Source organism: Solanum verrucosum, unplaced genomic scaffold (assembly GCF_900185275.1).
Source record: "Solanum verrucosum unplaced genomic scaffold, falcon-dt-bn FXZP01000167.1, whole genome shotgun sequence".
Lineage (NCBI taxonomy): Eukaryota > Viridiplantae > Streptophyta > Magnoliopsida > Solanales > Solanaceae > Solanum > Solanum verrucosum.
In genome coordinates, this window is record NW_026020391.1 from 21,543 (window position 1) to 39,806 (window position 18,264).

At 38.7% G+C, this 18,264-nt stretch overlaps 1 pseudogene; it reads left to right on the forward strand.

The window, feature by feature from the left end:
- Positions 1–10,006: 10,006 nt before the first annotated feature.
- Positions 10,007–15,685, forward strand: LOC125839165 (multifunctional methyltransferase subunit TRM112 homolog A-like; annotated as a pseudogene).
- The last annotated feature ends 2,579 nt before the right edge of the window (positions 15,686–18,264 follow it).

The following is an 18,264-nucleotide window of genomic DNA, read 5'->3' on the forward strand; positions in this document are numbered from 1 at the left end:
CATCCTATCATTATGGTCCTGATCGACCATTCTTGGAATACAATTAATGGGAATTTCATCAATAAATTTTTCCTCTCCTGTGAAGATATTCTGAAAGTGTTCGCAGGCAGCCTTAGCAATGTGCTCATCACCCTGTACCCATTCAGCATTGTCATTGAGGATTTTGTGAATAAACAACCTTCTCCTTCTTCCTCTAATCAATGCATGAAAGTACTTTGAATTACTATCCCCTTCTCTAAACCAATGCAACTGAGTTTTTTGTTTAAGAATAGAGTTTTCCATCTTCATGAATCTGATATATTCTGCATTAATACCATGAAGTTCTGCCCTCTGCTCCTCTGTGTTATTGTGGATGAGATTGTCTTCTGCCTCCTTGACTCTTGCTTCAAAGTCTTTGACCTTATCATAGATATCTCCAAATTGCATTTTAGACCAAACACTGAGAGTAGATGCCAGTCTCTTCATTTTTTTATGAAAGGTCCACATGGGATTTCCTTCTACAGGCCTTTTCCAGCAGTCTGTAACAGTCTCTGTAAAAGAAGGTTGGTCAGCCCAACAATTGAGAAATCTGAAATATTTAATGTGGTTTTCAGGCCTGGCATTCATTTCCATCAGAAGTGGACAATGATCAGATCCCACAGAAGGGAGATGAGTAATGCTAGTATGAGGCATATCCTTCAACCATCTATCATTAACCATAGCCCTGTCCAACCTTTTCCAGATTCTGAAATTAATACCCCTTTGATTAGACCAGGTGAATCTAGATCCATTAAACCCCAAATCCATGAGTCCACAAGCTTCAATAACTCCAATAAATTCTAAGCTTTTCCTCATGTTATAAGGGATGCCACCCAGCTTTTCATCAGTATCAGTTATAACATTAAAATCCCCCACTGCACACCAAGGAATGGTATCCTTAGTATCAGCAAGATGAAGAAGTCTATCCCAAAGAGGTTTTCTGAGATAGTCTTTACACTTGGCATACACAAAGGTCTTGATGTAGGTCTCTGGAGCTTCTGTGTGGGTGAGCTCACAAGAAATTTGTTGTTCATCAGCTTCAAACACATTACAAGTGATCTCATTAGTCCAAAACAGCCAGATTTTTCCATTGATGTTACTAACTGTATGATCCATGGCAAGCATACTTTTAAACATATTTATCTGGGTACTGTCAGAGAATGGTTCCAAAACTGCAATCATCGACACTTGATGCATATTTTTGAGACTTTTGAGTCTTTCTATAACACCTTAGGTATTTATTCCTCTAGCATTCCATATGATTGTACTAATCATTGAGATGATTTAGAGGTGAAAAGTCTAGTGTTTGGTCTTCCTGCAGTTACAGGAATGGGTGGAGATAGTTTTTTTAGAGGAAGCCTTTCCAAATGTATGCCCCTGGGAGAGAGTCCATGTTTGCTGGTGACCTGTTATAGCTCCTTGTCTAATTCTGTGTCTTTGTTGGGGCTAAAAGCTTTGTTAAGTAGCTCACTAACTTCATCATCATCATCTTGAGCATTTACAGGTAAAGTATCATCATCTATTTCATCTTCAGAATTTTCCACATCATACTCATCTCTTACAGTTATCTTGGCTTGATCAAGAGGTTTTCCAGGAGTAGGGGTGTTGTATTGAGCTTTAAGAGGAACTACATCCATTACTTGCTCCATCATGATGAATTTTTTGCAAGGGTTTAATCCTTCCTGATGGTTGTCGTTAGGATTGTGTTCTTGGTGTTGTTGTTCAGCCTTTTTCCTCTTGGTAGCTTCTCTCTTTTTCTTACTAGGCTTGTTCTTGCTTTTAGAAGTTTCCACCTGTTTACTAGAGCTTGCTTTGTTGCCCATATCCTTTGCCATAGAACCTTTGAGTTGATTGTCTGTCTCTCTAGTATTGTGTACCTGTTGACTGACATCCTATTCTTGATGTTGTTGGACAGCACTTACAGTGGTAGCAGGGGCTTGAAGGTCAATCCTAAGGTCAGTTGTTTGGTTCTCATGCAAAACATGAGACAATTCCCTTCCCATAGGTTCCCATTCCTGCATGTTAGTAGTTTTCTCCTTTACAGCCATCCTCCCTCCAACAACTTCATCAGCCATAACAGAGGGGATTACAGGGGTAGGGATTTCATTGCCAACACAATGCTCAACTTCAACAATCACAGGGGATGGGGGAGTTGAAATCTGATCACCAGATTCCTCAATTTCAATCACTGGAGCTACAGAATTCATACCTGTTTTCTGCATTATCTGTTGATCATGAGGAGTTTTGGCCTGCTGTATCTGTACCTGTACCTGTGGGATTTGTTTCTTACCTGGATCCTGGTTTTGCTGTTGAGTTTTATTTTTTCTCCTAGTTTGAGTTTGCCATTGTTCCTCCTTTTGCATAGTATATTCCTCTGTTAGTCCTCCTGTATTGGTTTGCCTGTTTGAGTGTGTTTTTGCTTTGCTATCCTCATGTTGTTGATTGCCTTTCGATGCCTGATTCAGCTGTTTCTCATGTCCTTTCTTAACTGCTTCCTTTTCCTTTCTTTTTTTAATTTCCTCGTCTCTTTCCTTCATGGGGCATTCTCCAATTATATGGCCCTGGTGCTTACAGTATAGACAGTAAGGAGGAACATCCTCAAATTCTATAATTTGCCACTTGCCTAAGGAAAGGTCTTTTTCAGAAAAACCCAACCACACATGTTGAGGTCTTTCTTTGGTGATATCAATTTGGACCCTCATATTTGCAACACTACCCCTAGTTTTTTGCATGGTTGCAGAGTCTAGGTATAGAGCCTTACCAATAGGGGACAACAATGGGGTGAGGATATCCATTTAGTAGCAGTGCCAGGGGAGCTCAGGTAGGGTGATCCAGATGGCACTATAGGGGTTTCCTCAGTAGGTTTAAAGGTAGGGGTCCATACCTGAAGCTTCATTAAGTGACCTGCAATGAACATCCTCTGCTTTGTCCAGACTGAAATGTGATCAGCTTCATTGTTCAGGTCGATATAGATATGTCTTGAATTGAAATGGACAATCTTGACCCATCCAATGAGTTGAGTTTGGGCAATAAAGCTCCTTTTAATGACTTCCACTTTGGGCATAGCATTGGAGAATTTACCCACCAGAGTATACTTACACCTTCCAGGCATCTTAAGCATGAAGTCCTCTTCATAGAAGGTTATAGAAGGGTAACCTTGTCTAGTGGTAATGATAGGGGAGGTTATATCCAAAGGGGTGTCATTTTTAATTTGGTTGGCTCTAAGTCTAGTAGCTAAAGATTGGGTCACAGTTGGGGGTGCAGGATCAGGAATTTGGTGATTGACATTTCTGGTGGGGGGTATTGACAAGGATTTTATTTTGATTTTGTCTGGGGCTGCTTTGGTTATTTCTTTGGTGGTTAGGTCTGTAGGTGTCAAAATTATAGGAGACTTTGATGGGAGGAGGGATACTAGAGTCTATATCATGGCCCTTTTGAATGTTGTTTTCAGGTTGTTCTTTCGCCCTATTCTGCACAAAAAGATGGCCTTTCTCATGCACATTTTGGCTACTATGAATATTATTGTAAGGTGGGAGTTGGTGATCATAATTATTTGGAGCAAAGTTAACCGACTTACCTGCCGCCTCCTTGATGGTGCTAGTTGGTTGTGTCCCTCCATACTCTTTGCTTTGCTGCATTGTATTCTCATTGGGGTTGATCTTATCTTTCACCCTCCAGATAGCTTTCCCTCCATTACCTTGTTGTTTCTCCTGTGGTGCCCTTGTTATTGCCTTAGTGATCGTATGTTGTGCTTCCTGAGTGTGATAAGTTGTTGCGTTTTCATCTCCCTGCATTTGCCTTGGCCCATTTACATCTGTAGTCTCTTTTATGCTCAACTGCTCCTGATCATGTTGTAGTGGTTCCATCATGTGATTTGGAGTGTGTTCCCTGTCCTGATTGTTTTCCTGATTCAATATACCTGTAATTCAAACTGGTTCAAGCCTCTCCTCACTGTTATGATCATCCATGGTTGCTGTAACTTGTCCCTGCAAATTAGAAGACGAATAAACATTAATTTGCTGTTGGATTAATGGTTTTATTACCTTAGGAATGTTGTTCTCTTCACAGGGGCTCTTTTGGGATAGCACTTCATCACCATCATCGCCCAGAACTCCGGCGACTTTATCAGAATTTATGTCGCCGGATATTTCACTGTCAAAATGGTTCGAGATTTCAATAAGATGTACTCCTTGACCTGGGGAAGATTCCCCAGTGGTTGCAGTTTCATTTCTCTCATCGAAAGACGGTCGAAATTGAAGGCGCACGTTGGGTGATTCAACGGCAATTTCTCCAGAATTCACCTTCATGGATCTCTCAATTTGTGTGATGGAATCGTTTGATCTTCGGACTGGAGATAGATCCTTAAATGTAGATTCATGATTCCCAGTTGAATTAACACGAATCATTCCAGATTGTTTGAGGGACATAATTTTTTGAGCCCAGTCTAACTCTTCTTCCGAAATCGCGACATGGATCACTTCAATTCTTCACAATTTCGAAGAGTTAGCTGATGATTCTAGTGAAGCGCCCTACTGGGGTTTATCAATGTTGGAATTGCGCGTTGATTGGGACTGGTCCGGTCGTCGGAGCACCGTTCCCGGTGGCTCTGTGGCCATTCCGGTGAAACAGTTGTTCTTCCTCCTATTGAGAGCGTATTTTTGAGAGAGGATTTTTAGAGAGAGAAAAAAATTGAAAAATAGGAAAGCGATGGGGTTTTGGGGTTTAGGGTTTATAGTTTAGGGTTTAGGGTCTAGGTTTAAGGGTTTAGGGTTTAGGGTTTATGGGTTTAGGGTTTAGGGTTTAGGGTTTAGGGTTTAGGGTTTAGGATTTAGGGTTTAGGGTTTAGGGTTTATGGTTTAGGGTTAAGGGTTTAGGGTTTAATGTTTAGGTTTTAGGGTTTAAGGTTTAGGGTTTAGTGTTTAAGGTGTAGGGTTTAGGGTTTAGTGTTTAGGGTGTAGGGTTTAAGGTTTAGGTTTTAGGGTTTACAGTTTAGTATTAACGGTTTAGGATTAAGGTTTAGGGTTTAGGGTTTAGGGTTAAGCTTTAAGGTTTTGGGTTTAGGGTTTAGAGCTTAGGATTTTCGGTTTCAAATTCGAGTTTAGGTTTTAGGGTTTAGGGTTTAGATTTTAGGGCTTAGGGTTAAGGGTTTAGTGTTTAGTGTTTAGGGTTTAGGGTTTAGGGTTTAGAGTTTAGGGTTTAGGGTTTAGGGTTTATGGTTAAGGGTTTAAGGTTTTATATTTAGGGTTTAGGTTTTAGGGTTTAGGGTCTTGGGTTTTGGGTATAGGGGTTTAGGCTTTAGGAGTTAGGTTTTAAGGGTTAGGGGTTGGAGGTTAGGGTTTAGGGTTTAGGTGTAGCATTTTGGGTTAGGGTTTAGGGTTTATGGTTTATGGTTTAGGGTTTAGGATTTAAAATTTAGGGTTTAGAGTTTAGGGTTTAGGTTTTAGGGTTTATGGTTTAGGGTTTAGGGGTTAGGGTTTACGGTTTAGGATTTAGGGTTTAGAATTTGGGATTTAGGGTTTAGGGTTTAGGGTTTAGGGTTAATGGTTAGGGTTAGGGTTTAGAGTTTAGGGTTTAGAGTTTAGGTTTAGGTTTAGGGTTTATGGTTTAGAGTTAGGGTTTAGGGCTTAGGGTTTATTGTTTAGGGTTTAGCTTTAGGGATTAGGGTTTAGGGTGTAGCATTTAGGTTAAGGGTTTATAATTTAGGATTTAAGGTTTAGGGTTTAGAGTTTAGTGTTTTTGGTTTATGGTTTAGGGTTTAGGGTTTAGATTTTAGGGTTAGGGCTTAGGGATTAGGGTTTAGGGTTTTGTGTTTTGGGTTTAGGTTTTAGGGTTTAGGGTCTGGGGTTGTGGTTTTAGGGTTTAGGGTTTGGGGTTGTGGGTTTAGGGTTTAGGGTTAAGGGTTTAGGGGTTAGGGTTTAGGGTTTAAGGTTTATAGTTTAGGGTTTAGGGTTAGGGTTTAGGGTTTAGAATTTAGGCTTTAGGGTTTAGGCTTTAGGCTTTAGGCTTTAGGCTTTAGATACTAGGGTTTAGGGTTTAAGGTTTAGAAATTAGGATTTAGGATTTAGTGTTTCGTATTAGGGTTTAGGATTTAGTGTTTCATGTTAGGGTTTAGGGTTTCGGGTTTATGGTTTATGGCTAAGACCGTCTCTTCCCTTTCTAGCAAGGGAAGGGTAATCTCTCAACCTATGACCAACCTTACCACAACCACATCATCAATCGGTACCGGCTAAACACTTGTCTGAGTGGTTGTTACCATACTTTTGGTGGGTAGGGAAATAATGTCCAATAAAAGCACTACTCTGAGACTTAGGGTTTGACACCCTATCCTTGTTGAACATGGCATCGGAACACTAGCAGAAGATGGAGTCAGGCCTGAATGCCTTTATTTGAATTGAGAATGGCCATCACCATTGGATCTCTAATAAGAGTAGTCATTCTCCTTCAGCTTCTATTCCTCAATTTTTTGAACATGAGTCATCAACCTAGAAATATATATCTCTTTGATCAAGATGGTTGTTTCTAAACTCTTTCACAACCATCTCTGAGACATCGGAACTGAACCTGTTAATACGGGCCCTAGAGTCAACCACCATAGCTGGAGCATACTTGGAGAGTTGAGTGAATTTCAAAAAATACTCATTCACACTCATATTACCTTGCTTCAAATTGATGAACTCTTGCATAGTTGTCTCTCTCAACTCAAAAGGGAAGAATCGATCTAAAAAAGCACCTTTGAACTTGTCCCAATCTAAAGGATTTGCATCAATAGTCATTTCTTCCTTCCATTGATTGAACCAAATTTCAGAGACCCTATTCAATTAACAGGCATCCAATTCTACACTCTCAATCGAAGTAATGCACATAATCTAAACAATCTTTTAAATCCCCTTTACGAACTCTTGTGGATCCTTATCCACATTAGAACGATGGAATTCTGGAGGATTCATCCTTGTGGAGTCTTGAACCCTAGTTTTCGCCATTCCTATATTTGGGTTCACGACATCTACAACATCACAATTGGCTTGAAAAATCATGGATTGGGCAAATTATTGGGAAGCATCCCTAAGCTCGGTATGAGTGACTTGCTTGGCCAAAGGATTAGCTTCTTGCTCCGCATTCAAGTTCCTTCTCACCAGATCTCTTCTTGGAAGCATCATTTTGAAACATATAGAAAATGAGTTAGTAGGCAACCTTATAGAGTTCAACTCTATCACACGACTTAAGAGTTATAAAAGAAGTAAAGTTTCTTAAGTGTCTCATACCTTCTCATTCATAAATATGGTGCGCTTCACACCTATGAACAAAATTCTACTTAACGCGGCTCTGAGACACCCTAAGACACTTGAACCTGATGTTTTTAATAACAAGTTTATCAAGATCCAAGACTTACCCTAGATGTGACATGGTACCTAGAGTCCCGAGAGACCCCAACCAAACCACATGGCATACATGACACTAAGACAACAACATAACTATGTAAAAAATATAAGTGAAGTTGTAGTCTCGAATGGTAAACTCAACATAACATGAAAAATCTAAATACAAGCCCTTGCTCACTCGAAACATCTGAAACTGAAGTAAAGTCTGAATGATATAAAAGTAACATAAGTGGCGAGTCCTTGAACCATGAGGACTCACCAAGACTGAGCAAAGTTGATAGGATCATGTACTACCTAAGAATCTGAAGACCCTCTGGTGAGAACTACGACCCACCATCCATGAGTTGTGAATCTAACCATGAGTCATCATATTGGCTCGTGAAAATGGATTAGAGACTGAATATTTTTCCCATTTTTCGAAATCACTCCCCGAGCCACTTCCACGAGTCGTGGAGCCAACTATGGCATGTGCATAGGTTCCGTAAAACATTGCACCAACAATTTTCTAAATCTTTTAAATTGTCAAGTTATCTTTTGCACTTCATAGGTGTTACCGATATAGTTATTGAGGCACCATGCAAGCCCCTTCTTGTTCTATGACCAAGAGGAAATGAAGGTAGGGATCGATCAAGATATGACATTGTGTGCTCTTGCCCTAGAATAATATCATAGATGTCTATTTTGTAATGGAAATTTTGTCGTACCTTTCCAATTTACCAATTTTACATCAACACCACTGGCACCACCATGAAAATTTTAAGGATCGGCAATCACGATTTTGACGGGAGAATTAGTTTGAGCATGCTTCAACTCTAGCCTCTTCACTGCAGCCTCGGTAATAAAATTATGAGTTGATGCAGTGTCAACCAATGCACGAGCAGGATTATTGTTGATTATAAAGTCCATTGTCACGCCTGGAGCCTACACCCTTGACATGGCCAACATTTGAGAACCATTGTTGATCCCCAAGAAAACCCTTGGCTTGGATGACTACTTAGCAGAAGACTAACTCAAGCAGATTAAGATTTAAAACATAATTTAAATTCAAAAATCTCAAAACTTCTCAAACTATTTCAAAATAGTACTCAAAACTGTCTGAAAATACTCTGAAAACAATAATAGTTTGCAAAAATAGTTCAAAGGAAATAGTAAAAGAAACACAACACTAACTATCTATGAAGCCTCTATAGTTCAACATTAATGTTGGGATAAGACCTACGACACCTCAAAACTACTAAATTAAAATACAAAAGTGGAGTCCTTCGGAATTCAAAGAAGGCTCACTAAAGCTAACAAGAAGTTCAAAGTGATCTCAACGAAGCACATGTTGATGATCATGAACACCTATATATGCATCATAAAAAGATGCTGGTCGAATGACATCAGTACATTGAAATATGCGAGTATGCAATATAGTTGAGGAAAATAAACAACTCAACTAAAGAAGTTGAAGCAAGATACTAAATTGAATGTAAATAAATAGAGTGAAATCAATTAAACTTTACAAATACTTACTTATCTTTGAACTCAACATATAAAGTGATATGATAAAAATACACTATTAACTCTATTTGGGAGATTCTTTAACCGTCAACCATCACTATGATCAACGTGATGATACAACATCTTGCCCACGCTGCCAGAACTGTCATATAACTGGAAGGCAAGCATTCTGAGGTGCTTAAAACTCTCCGATACCATGGATTTGAGTAGTTCACACGGCCCCGAGACCCCTACATTCCCTCTTGGGTAAGAGAGTTTTACACTGCTTATGGGGAGTTGGTGCCTAAGAACAAGAACAAGGCAAGTGTGTTTCGACCAGTGAAGTCGATCATGGTCAGAGGCAACGAGATGGAGTGTCACAGCGAGCACATTAATGTTGTATTAGGTAGACCGCTACACTCTTCACTCCCTTACGAGGGGTTGCCGATTGTTCAGTCCCTGGATGACTTAAAGGGTTGGTTGGCTCCGATGATTTCTAACACCACCCCGAGGTGGATAGATGCAGGGGCTCCCATTGAGAAGAGGGACATGAACATCGTCTCCAGGTACTGCTTTGGCTTCATGAGCAACACTATCATGCCATCCCAGAATGACTTACTTCTGTGCCACCCTAAGGCGGTTTGCCTCGATTCTATCATGGACAGGAGACGGATCAACTTAGGACTATTGACTTCGCAGGAGATGGCCATGAAAGCTAAGCAGAGACTTACCTCTTTGTCGTTCCCGGTTTTGATCACAAAGTTATGTCGGCGTGTCGAATTACCCCGAGATCCTGCAAATGATATAGAAGTCATCCCTTCATCCTCCATGGACATCCTGCGTATTAAGGCCAAGTTCACTCGATAGAAGGCTAACTGGAGGAGAGCAGCTCTAGCAGACACTTCTTCAGAGGTTAATGTCACTCATTACCAGCAGAGGCACCTTCGCCTAATCCGACCTATGCGCCCTCAGGTATACCCGCTCCTTCTTCCTCTTCCTCACAGGCTCCAGGTGCTTCCTCATCCTCCCAGCCTACCAGGATTACTCAGGCCATGATCCTGAAGATAGGGCAGTTGGCCTATTCAGCTGATGTAAGAGCTACCTGATTGGAGAGATCCATCCCGGGGATGATTGACAGTGCCATACTAGCAACACTTACCCTCCTTCAGAGTTCTGTTGATGCCTTGACAGTGCAAGTCATTGCTTGTGAGAGCAGACAGGGGGAGGCCTCTGAGGTGACGGCTTTAAAAGTCGAGATTGCAAGTTTGAGGAAGGACGTAGACTATCTTAAGTCTACTGACTTCACTTCCCTAATAGAGAGGGCATCTATAAGGATGTTCCTGAGACTACCAGAGATGTGTAAGGGGATGGCGCAACACATGCAGAGTCGAATGCAGAGACCGACGAGGATTTGATATCAGTACATGCTGAGGAGAGCAGAGATAAGGGCATATTTAGAGACTTGCCAGATCTTATAGAGACGGTTGTGCAGCCGGTGATCCAGACATTGCCGACTGGGACGTCCACAGCAGCTCCTAGTGGATTTGGCATTGCTATTCCGTCTGAGGCTACTCCGGGCACTGATGCCCATATACAGACTGCTACACCAGCCACCGATACCCTAACAGAGAGAGACTGCATAGAGAGGACCTTTATTTACCTCCCTCTCTGTCTTATTATATTTTTACTTTTGGATACTTTTATATGCATTTGAGGACAAATACTTTTAAATTGTGGTGGGGTGAGGCCCACACGTTTTGTGTTGATAGTTGTGTTTTGTGTATATAGTTGGGTTGTTCTGTTTTAAAACTGTGTTTTATCTGTTTCTGTGGATGATTGAGCTTATGGCTCCTTTTATTTATTTTATTGCAAAATGATTTTAACCCGTCCGAAAATTTTTGCCACCTCTTGTGCGATGAGTGTGGCTGTTCTTTTGCAAAATTTAAGTCTCAATCCCGATCAATATCGATGACTTGAATAGTGCTCTAAATCAAATGAACATGAATGCGCAGCTACGATGAGGCCAAATGAAGTTGCATAGACAATATGTGAACTCTTTGCATCTCGTTTTAACTAGCCTGGTATCGAATCAAGTTTCTTGTAATGACCATTGTACACTAGGGAAAGTGTGGAGTTTTGTTTGACTATAGTATCGATGCCTAGTGTGATGAGCTTACTTTGAAACATGCATGATAGATCCTAGAATTTTCCCCGTTGGTCCGATCGACTTAGTAAAGCTTTCTCTTGACATGATCTTAGGTAACTTTGAAGAGTGTGAGCCAATTTGACATATACCGCTTATGTGGCCTACCTTGTGAGTGTGTGAACCTCTCTTGAACACCCCTTGAACCTTAACCTTCTTTGGAAGAAACTTGATAAAAATTAGACCTTTTTTAATCCATTACCGTTAATCCTCTTGATTTGTGGTTTAATAAATAGCCAACTTAGGCCAAAAGCCTAAGTTGGGGGTGTGGTGAGAAGAAAAGGGAAAATCAAGAAGTGCAAAGGAAATCACCGCTAACCCATGGTGTTGAGAAAAATGGAACTCCTCCATATAAAAAGAAAAGAGAAAAAGAGAAAAAGAAAAGAAAAGAATGAAAAAGAAAGTTGAGAATAAAGTGCAAAAGAAAAGGAGGTTTCCAACACACTATGGGAAAGTGAATGAGGATGACTTATGAGCACTAAAGAAAATGATGAAGGAAAAGGGAAGGAAGTGTTGTGAGCACCACAATTCATGAGGATGAAAGCCACTAAGCCTAAATGACCATACCTCTGCACTCAGCCCCATTACAAGCCTTGAAAAGACCTTTTTGATCTTGAGAAAGCTGAAACAAATGTCAATTGGAAAATACGGGCAAACCTATGGGTGAAAGCATGCATTGTTTTCATCTTTGTGAGTGTGAGTGTTGCATCTGATTCCTGAATTTTAGATGATTAAGTCATTATGAGCGATTATGGAATCATTCTTTCTGTGAGGGCATTCAAACACTTTAGTTGAGCTTGAACTTGCATTTGAGGCAAGTATTATAAGCATGAGATTCTCTGATATTGGTGAGTCACTACTTGAATCTTTGAGTGCACAATTGATCTTTGTATAAGTAAATTGAGTCTTGTTGTGTGCACTCATGATCGAGTCTTCTGTAACACTGTTCAAGACATCTTTTTTGAACGACTAAACTTGAGTTTGCTTAAGGACAAGCAAAATTTTAAGTTGGGCGTGTTGATGAGTCCACGATTTAGACTCATTTAAGGCTATATTTAGATGAAATTAGTGTCCTCAAATGCATGTTTTATCTCGATATCTGATGAAAACCTTTTAAGTTTCAGGTATTTGAAGTTTGAGGGAAAGCATGGACACTATCGAGCAAAAAGGAGCAAAAGAAGCTAAAAGAATGAAGAAATGAAGATCTGCAAATCGCTGAACCCATTCGGCGAATCGCCAATAGATCGAATATTCGCCTTTTGTTCCAGTGTGCTGAGCCCTGAAGGAAAGGAGCAAATCGGCGATGAAAGAAGCAGTCGGCGTATCACCAAGCGACTCCGCGAAGTAGTACTACATCACCCAATTATCTAGGACACAAAGATGTTGAAGGCAAATGATGAAAGACGACGAAGTAGACCAAAGGGCGGATCGCCGAATGCATCAGTGATACCCACTAACATCGCTGAAAGATCCTTCAGAGCATATTTTCTGAAATCTATAAATACTAGTTCAGTTTTATTCTTAGGGGAGAATGTTACCTTATTTTATCTAGTTTTTAAATTATTAAGTTTGAGACAGAGTTTTGCTAACATTCTCTCTAAGTGTTGGAGAGGGTTTTGAAGAACTTGGAACTTTCAAAGGGTTTCAAATTCAAGGAATTGGACTTGGGTCTCTTGGGTTCTCCACTCTTGGCTTGTTTGAAGACTTAATCTTGCATACCCATTGATGGAAACTGATATTGGTATACGTCTTTATCTCTTTTACATGCGTAGCTAAAACGCCAATTCTTGCGGTGTGATTTTGTGAATATGGGTTAGATTAGTTATTGGGTCTTGCTTACTGATAGTCTATTTGTAGTTTAAATGTGATTTTGTTTAGTGATTGTGGATGAATTTAGTGAATTTGTAGTTGCAAATACAAGTTTATTTATGTGTTTTCGACTTGCGAGAGAGAGAAGTCGTAAAACTAAGACCACTAAATTGATGGCCAGTGTGAGTGGGTCGATATGAGGTTTAGCTCGAGAGAGTGAACCCTAGTTCCATGTCCACACACTCAGCTCGAGAGAGTGAGTGGGTTAAGGTGGAGTTTGTTCTTCATGCAGCAAGTGGGTGTCCGAGAGGAACGCATTTGAAACGGGGTAAGTTGCTCGAGAGAGAGCTTAACCCCCTTAAAGTCTAGCCTAGTCACAAATACTGAATGAATTTAATATCAAAAGCATGTACCCAATGATTTTAGTCTATCCCATATTCTTATCACATCCTAAGAATCTCGTCTCCATACTTGTATTTTCCTTATTCTCACTGTTTTGGTTGTTTCTTGCTTACAAACCCCCATTTCATATTTGACGCTTGAGTCACCCTTTTTAATTTGTGATGTTTTCATTCGCCAAAGTCTTTAGCTACAAACAGCTTTAGCACTTTCGTCATTAACCACTAATTCTCACGCCCACTCCCTTGGGACTCGACCCCAACCCTTGGTTGGGTTACTAAACTATTGTACGATCGTAGAAACTTGCATCGGAAGTTGTGTCTTGATTATGCAAACATCAATCTCCCATGGAGCTTACTCTCAAGTACATCATTGTTGGATTTGATAAACATATTGGTGATAATTATGATATGATATTTGCCCGATCCATGGAGATATTTGTAACACCTCAGATTTTAGAAGAATAGAAAATGCAGTTTCTGGGTTTTAGGTGTGACCTACGGTTGGTAACAGCACTTGTGGGTCGTAGGTGGCATGCAGAGGTGACAAGGAAAAAAGAAGTAAATTTTTTGGAAGTTTTTAGGACCTACGGTGGCCATGTACGGTCTGTAGGTAGACCTATCAACCGTACATGGGCCGCTTAGTTTTGAAGGTCTAAAAACAAGTCCCTGAACCCCACCTACGGTTGACCAGGACGATCCGTAGAAGGACCTACAGACTGTAGGTCTGAACCATCAGTGAAGGTTCGGCAATTTTATTTTAAGGGCTTTTGGGTAATTTCATAATTGATTTAACTCAATACTATGTCGTTTTACCTTCTACCCTAGGCCCTATATAAACGTTTTTAACCCCCAAATTACCTAATTGAACTCATTCTCCTAAAATCCCAAAAGTTGACCAAGTTCTTCCCCCAAAATTTCTCTCTCTAAAGGTTGAAGAAGAAGTCAAAGATTTCAGGATCAAGTCTCCAAATTCACCATTGATTGGGGGTTTTTGACATCAAGATATGATAGTATTCACCTATGGAGTTCTTTCCTCCGTACGGTTCCTAAATTCTCCAATATTACAAGGTAGAGTTCTCCAATTGAAATTAGGGTTTTAATAAAAATCTCATGGGTTGCTCTCAATTATGATCCAATTGATTGTTTTATGTATTTTTATGCATGAATTGAGATAACTACATGTTTTTAACTTCAATTCAATTGAACCCATGCATGATCCATAATTTTCTGGATTTTGATCATATGATGAAGCTTTTGAAATATGAAAGATGAATTTATGAAGATATGCATGTTTCTTTATGAATTGTTGTTGTGAAAGGATTTCTCACATATGAAGTTATTGTGAAAGGATTTTCTTACATAAATGATTCATAAGGTTGAAAGGTTTTCTCACCTAGGATTGACTATTCTCACTACAACAAATTTGGCCTATGGCAACACTAATTCTAGAGAATGCTTAAAAAGTGTTGCAAAAAGTATCTAAGAGCACACTTTTAAAGTGTGACCTTTATATCCAGCTTTTGGCGACAAAAATATTGGCAACACTTTGAAAGTGTGCTTTTTAAAGTTATACGCTACACTTAATAAGCGTTGCCAAATCATAGAACAATTGTCAACACTTATTTATATATATAGTCACACTTTAAATTGTGCTATATTTATAAGTCAAAAAACAACACTTTATAAGTGTGTCGTATTAATTCTCATAAAAAAAATTGCAATAAGAGTCCCTCCCATATAATTTTCCCCCGATTTCTAAAAAATAAGACTACTATGGGATATAGTATCATTTTTGGCTAAAATTATAAGATTCCTCCGTAAACGACTGAAAATACAATTTCTCTGGCGCCGTCCAAGGCCTATAAAATCAGAAGTTCCTCGCATTAGCAAATTTTTTCCAACTTCCAAAAGAGGCTGCTAACTCACAATATATTATCATCAAACATCAAGGAAGTCGCGAATGGATTTCTGTTGAAGATCAAGGTTGTGAAATGGGTAGAGAAGGAGGTTGATTTTAATATTGATTTTCTCAAGAACATGTTCCTTAAGGTTGAATGGAAGGAACTAGCGGAAGCTTCTAGAACCATGGGTTACGCCGAACTGCCTGAAATATTGATGTTGCTCTGTTCGACTTAGATGATTTTGTTCAGAAGTTTCATCATGCCCTTCTTGAGCTTCATCTTGAAGAGGGTGCCTTGGTTTGTCCGAGACTGGCCGGAAATTTCCTTTCAGTAAAGGCATTCCCAATATGCTTCTTCATGAAGACGAGATCTGATTAGTTTTTTTTTCTTTTTTGGGTATTGATGTGTTTTGGTTTGGAAAAGGGGATTAGGGTTCTTGATAATAGGGTTTAAGGGGTGTGTTATGATATACCATTTTGATTGTAATGCTATTATTGGAAGACATTGTCGATATTCAGGAGTAATTACTAGAAAAAAATAGAAATAGAGACCTAAATTTCATTCTTAAAGAATTTTGCTCCATCTCTTCAGCTAAGTGCCCTTTCTAGATTCTACTCTCTTATGTGATTATGCAATTTATGACCTAGAAATTTCATTCATGCTAACCCTTAAGCTATTTGTTTGGTTGAAAAATATTTTGGGATTTTGATTTTTTCAGGAAATGGAAAGAAACCAAGGTTTCTTCTCGGCATATAAGGAAGAGGTGGTGTGTGGGTTATCGTCGAAAGGTCTTGAACGAAGAGTCCATTGAGAAGTGGGTCATCCATTACTAGTTTGCTTCAGAGCAAGAAGATCTTGCTTCATCAACTTCGTTTCAGGTAGGATTTTGGTATTTCTCACAAGTTTGAGAAATTTCTGAAATTTTCACACGTTCACAACCTTCTATGATAGTGTATGTGTGTGTGAAAGAAGAATTGTTCTTAGTATGAATTTCTGAAGGAGAATTGGAGCTTCGAGTTAAATTTCTTCGAGTTTTTAATATATTTTGATATATTTATATATATGATTTGTTAAGTAATTCCTATTTCTACTTGTTTCAAATTTTGTAGAATTGAAGCTGAAATTAAGAATCAATATTTTCAATTCGTGTTCTACTGGTTTCTAAGTATTGTAATTGAATTTTTTTTATGAACTTTGCTAATTGTTACAGGTGCTTTATGCTTTTGTCTTTAAATGGTTTGATTATTATTTTTTTGGCGTTTGGGAGTAATTAGTATGATTTGTTTGAAATGAGGGAAGAACAGTCAGAAAATTAAATCATGTTCATTGTTACGAATTTGTTTATACACTTGTGCAATCATATCTATAGACCATGTTGGCTACTCGAGTGAACTGAAAATCATCTTATTGCTACTTTTCAGTTATGTGGTTAGTGGGGATTTCACTTGAGTATATAGTTTCAAGGCGAGTTTCTTGAATATAATAGGTTATTTTTGTAGGTATTTAAGGAATTCAAGGTTGTTCTATAAGTTATAGCTACAATTTCTCATGTTTCTTGAAGTTGCGATACAATTCAATTTTTTATGTTTTTGAGCTGAGCTTCTTGTGATTGTCGTTATGCAATCTGAATACAAAAGAGAATTTTGCAGCTGAGTGTTGTTTTTATTTTCTTTGTAGATTGATTTAGTTAAGAAGTATTTGCGATAAAACATGTATTTTGTTGTTGCTCTAACTGTTCAATTTCCTTTTCATGATTACTTAGTACTGATTCCTCCTGCAATGGTTGTAGACCAACACCCAACTCAAACGAAGTGATGAGCCAACTATACATGAATGTATTTAACTTTTTGTATTTTATGGACGATTACCATCAGTAACATTTAGGTAACCTCTTATTGTTGCATTTCTTTTGTATCCTTGGTACTTTTCTTTTGAATCGAGAGTTTTTCAGTCTCTGACTTACGAAGGTAAAGGTAAGATCTGTTTACATCCTACTCTTCAAAGATCCCAGTTGGAAGACTGCAAAAAGTATGTTATTGTTAACATTTTAGGTAACCCGGAATGTACAAAAACTAATTAGTGCATGTTGTTTCTTGTCATTCTTGAATAGGCCAAAGTCTACACAGGCAATTAATAGATGTACCTTCTTGTCATTCTTAAATAGGTTTGATATGTTTGATAAACTAGTCTAGGGTTTCAGGATCAAGTCTCCAAATTTACCATTGATTGGGGGTTTTTGACATCAAGGTATGATAGTATTCACCTGTGGAGTTCTTTCCTCCATAAGGTTCCTAAATTCTCCAATATTACAAGTTAGAGTTCTCCAATTGAAATTAGGATTTTATTCAATTTCATGGGTTGCTCTCAATTATGATCCAATTGATTGTTTTATGTATTTTTATGCATGAATTGAGATAACTACATGTTTTTAAGTTCAATGCAATTGAACCCATGCATGATCCATAATTTTCTGGATTTTGATTATATGATGAAGCTTTTGAAATATGAAAGATGAATTTATGAAGATATGCATGTTTCTTTATGAATTGTTGTTGTGAAAGGATTTCTCACATATGAAGTTATTGTGAAAGGATTTGCTCACATAAATGATTCATAAGGTTGAAAGGTTTTCTCACCTAGGATTGGCTCTAATGAATTCTAGCTTTGATTGGCTACTTCATGTGCCCTTCCATGGATAATAAGATAAGTTAAGATTAATGACTATTCCGTGGGATTTTTGCTTAATTAGCACCGAGAGGATATCAAGATGGAAGTTCTCCCATAGTTGAGGTTGGGTTTCTAGTAGCAATCTCCCTATCACATAACTATGTGTCACCATAGGTTGTCTTAGATAGAGTAAAGCTAGTGGATCCACCTAAGCTAGAAGTTTATGGTTCTTACCTTGGCAAGTAAGGACATCTCTTTTCGATGTGGAATAGACATTCTTTTCGATGTGGAATAGACACTAGATTCCATGTTATAGCTCACATGGTCTATGTCAGTTAATGGCAAACTTCCCACAAGAATGAACTAAGGTTACTTCTAGAAGTATCTCAAATGTGTTTTAAAGA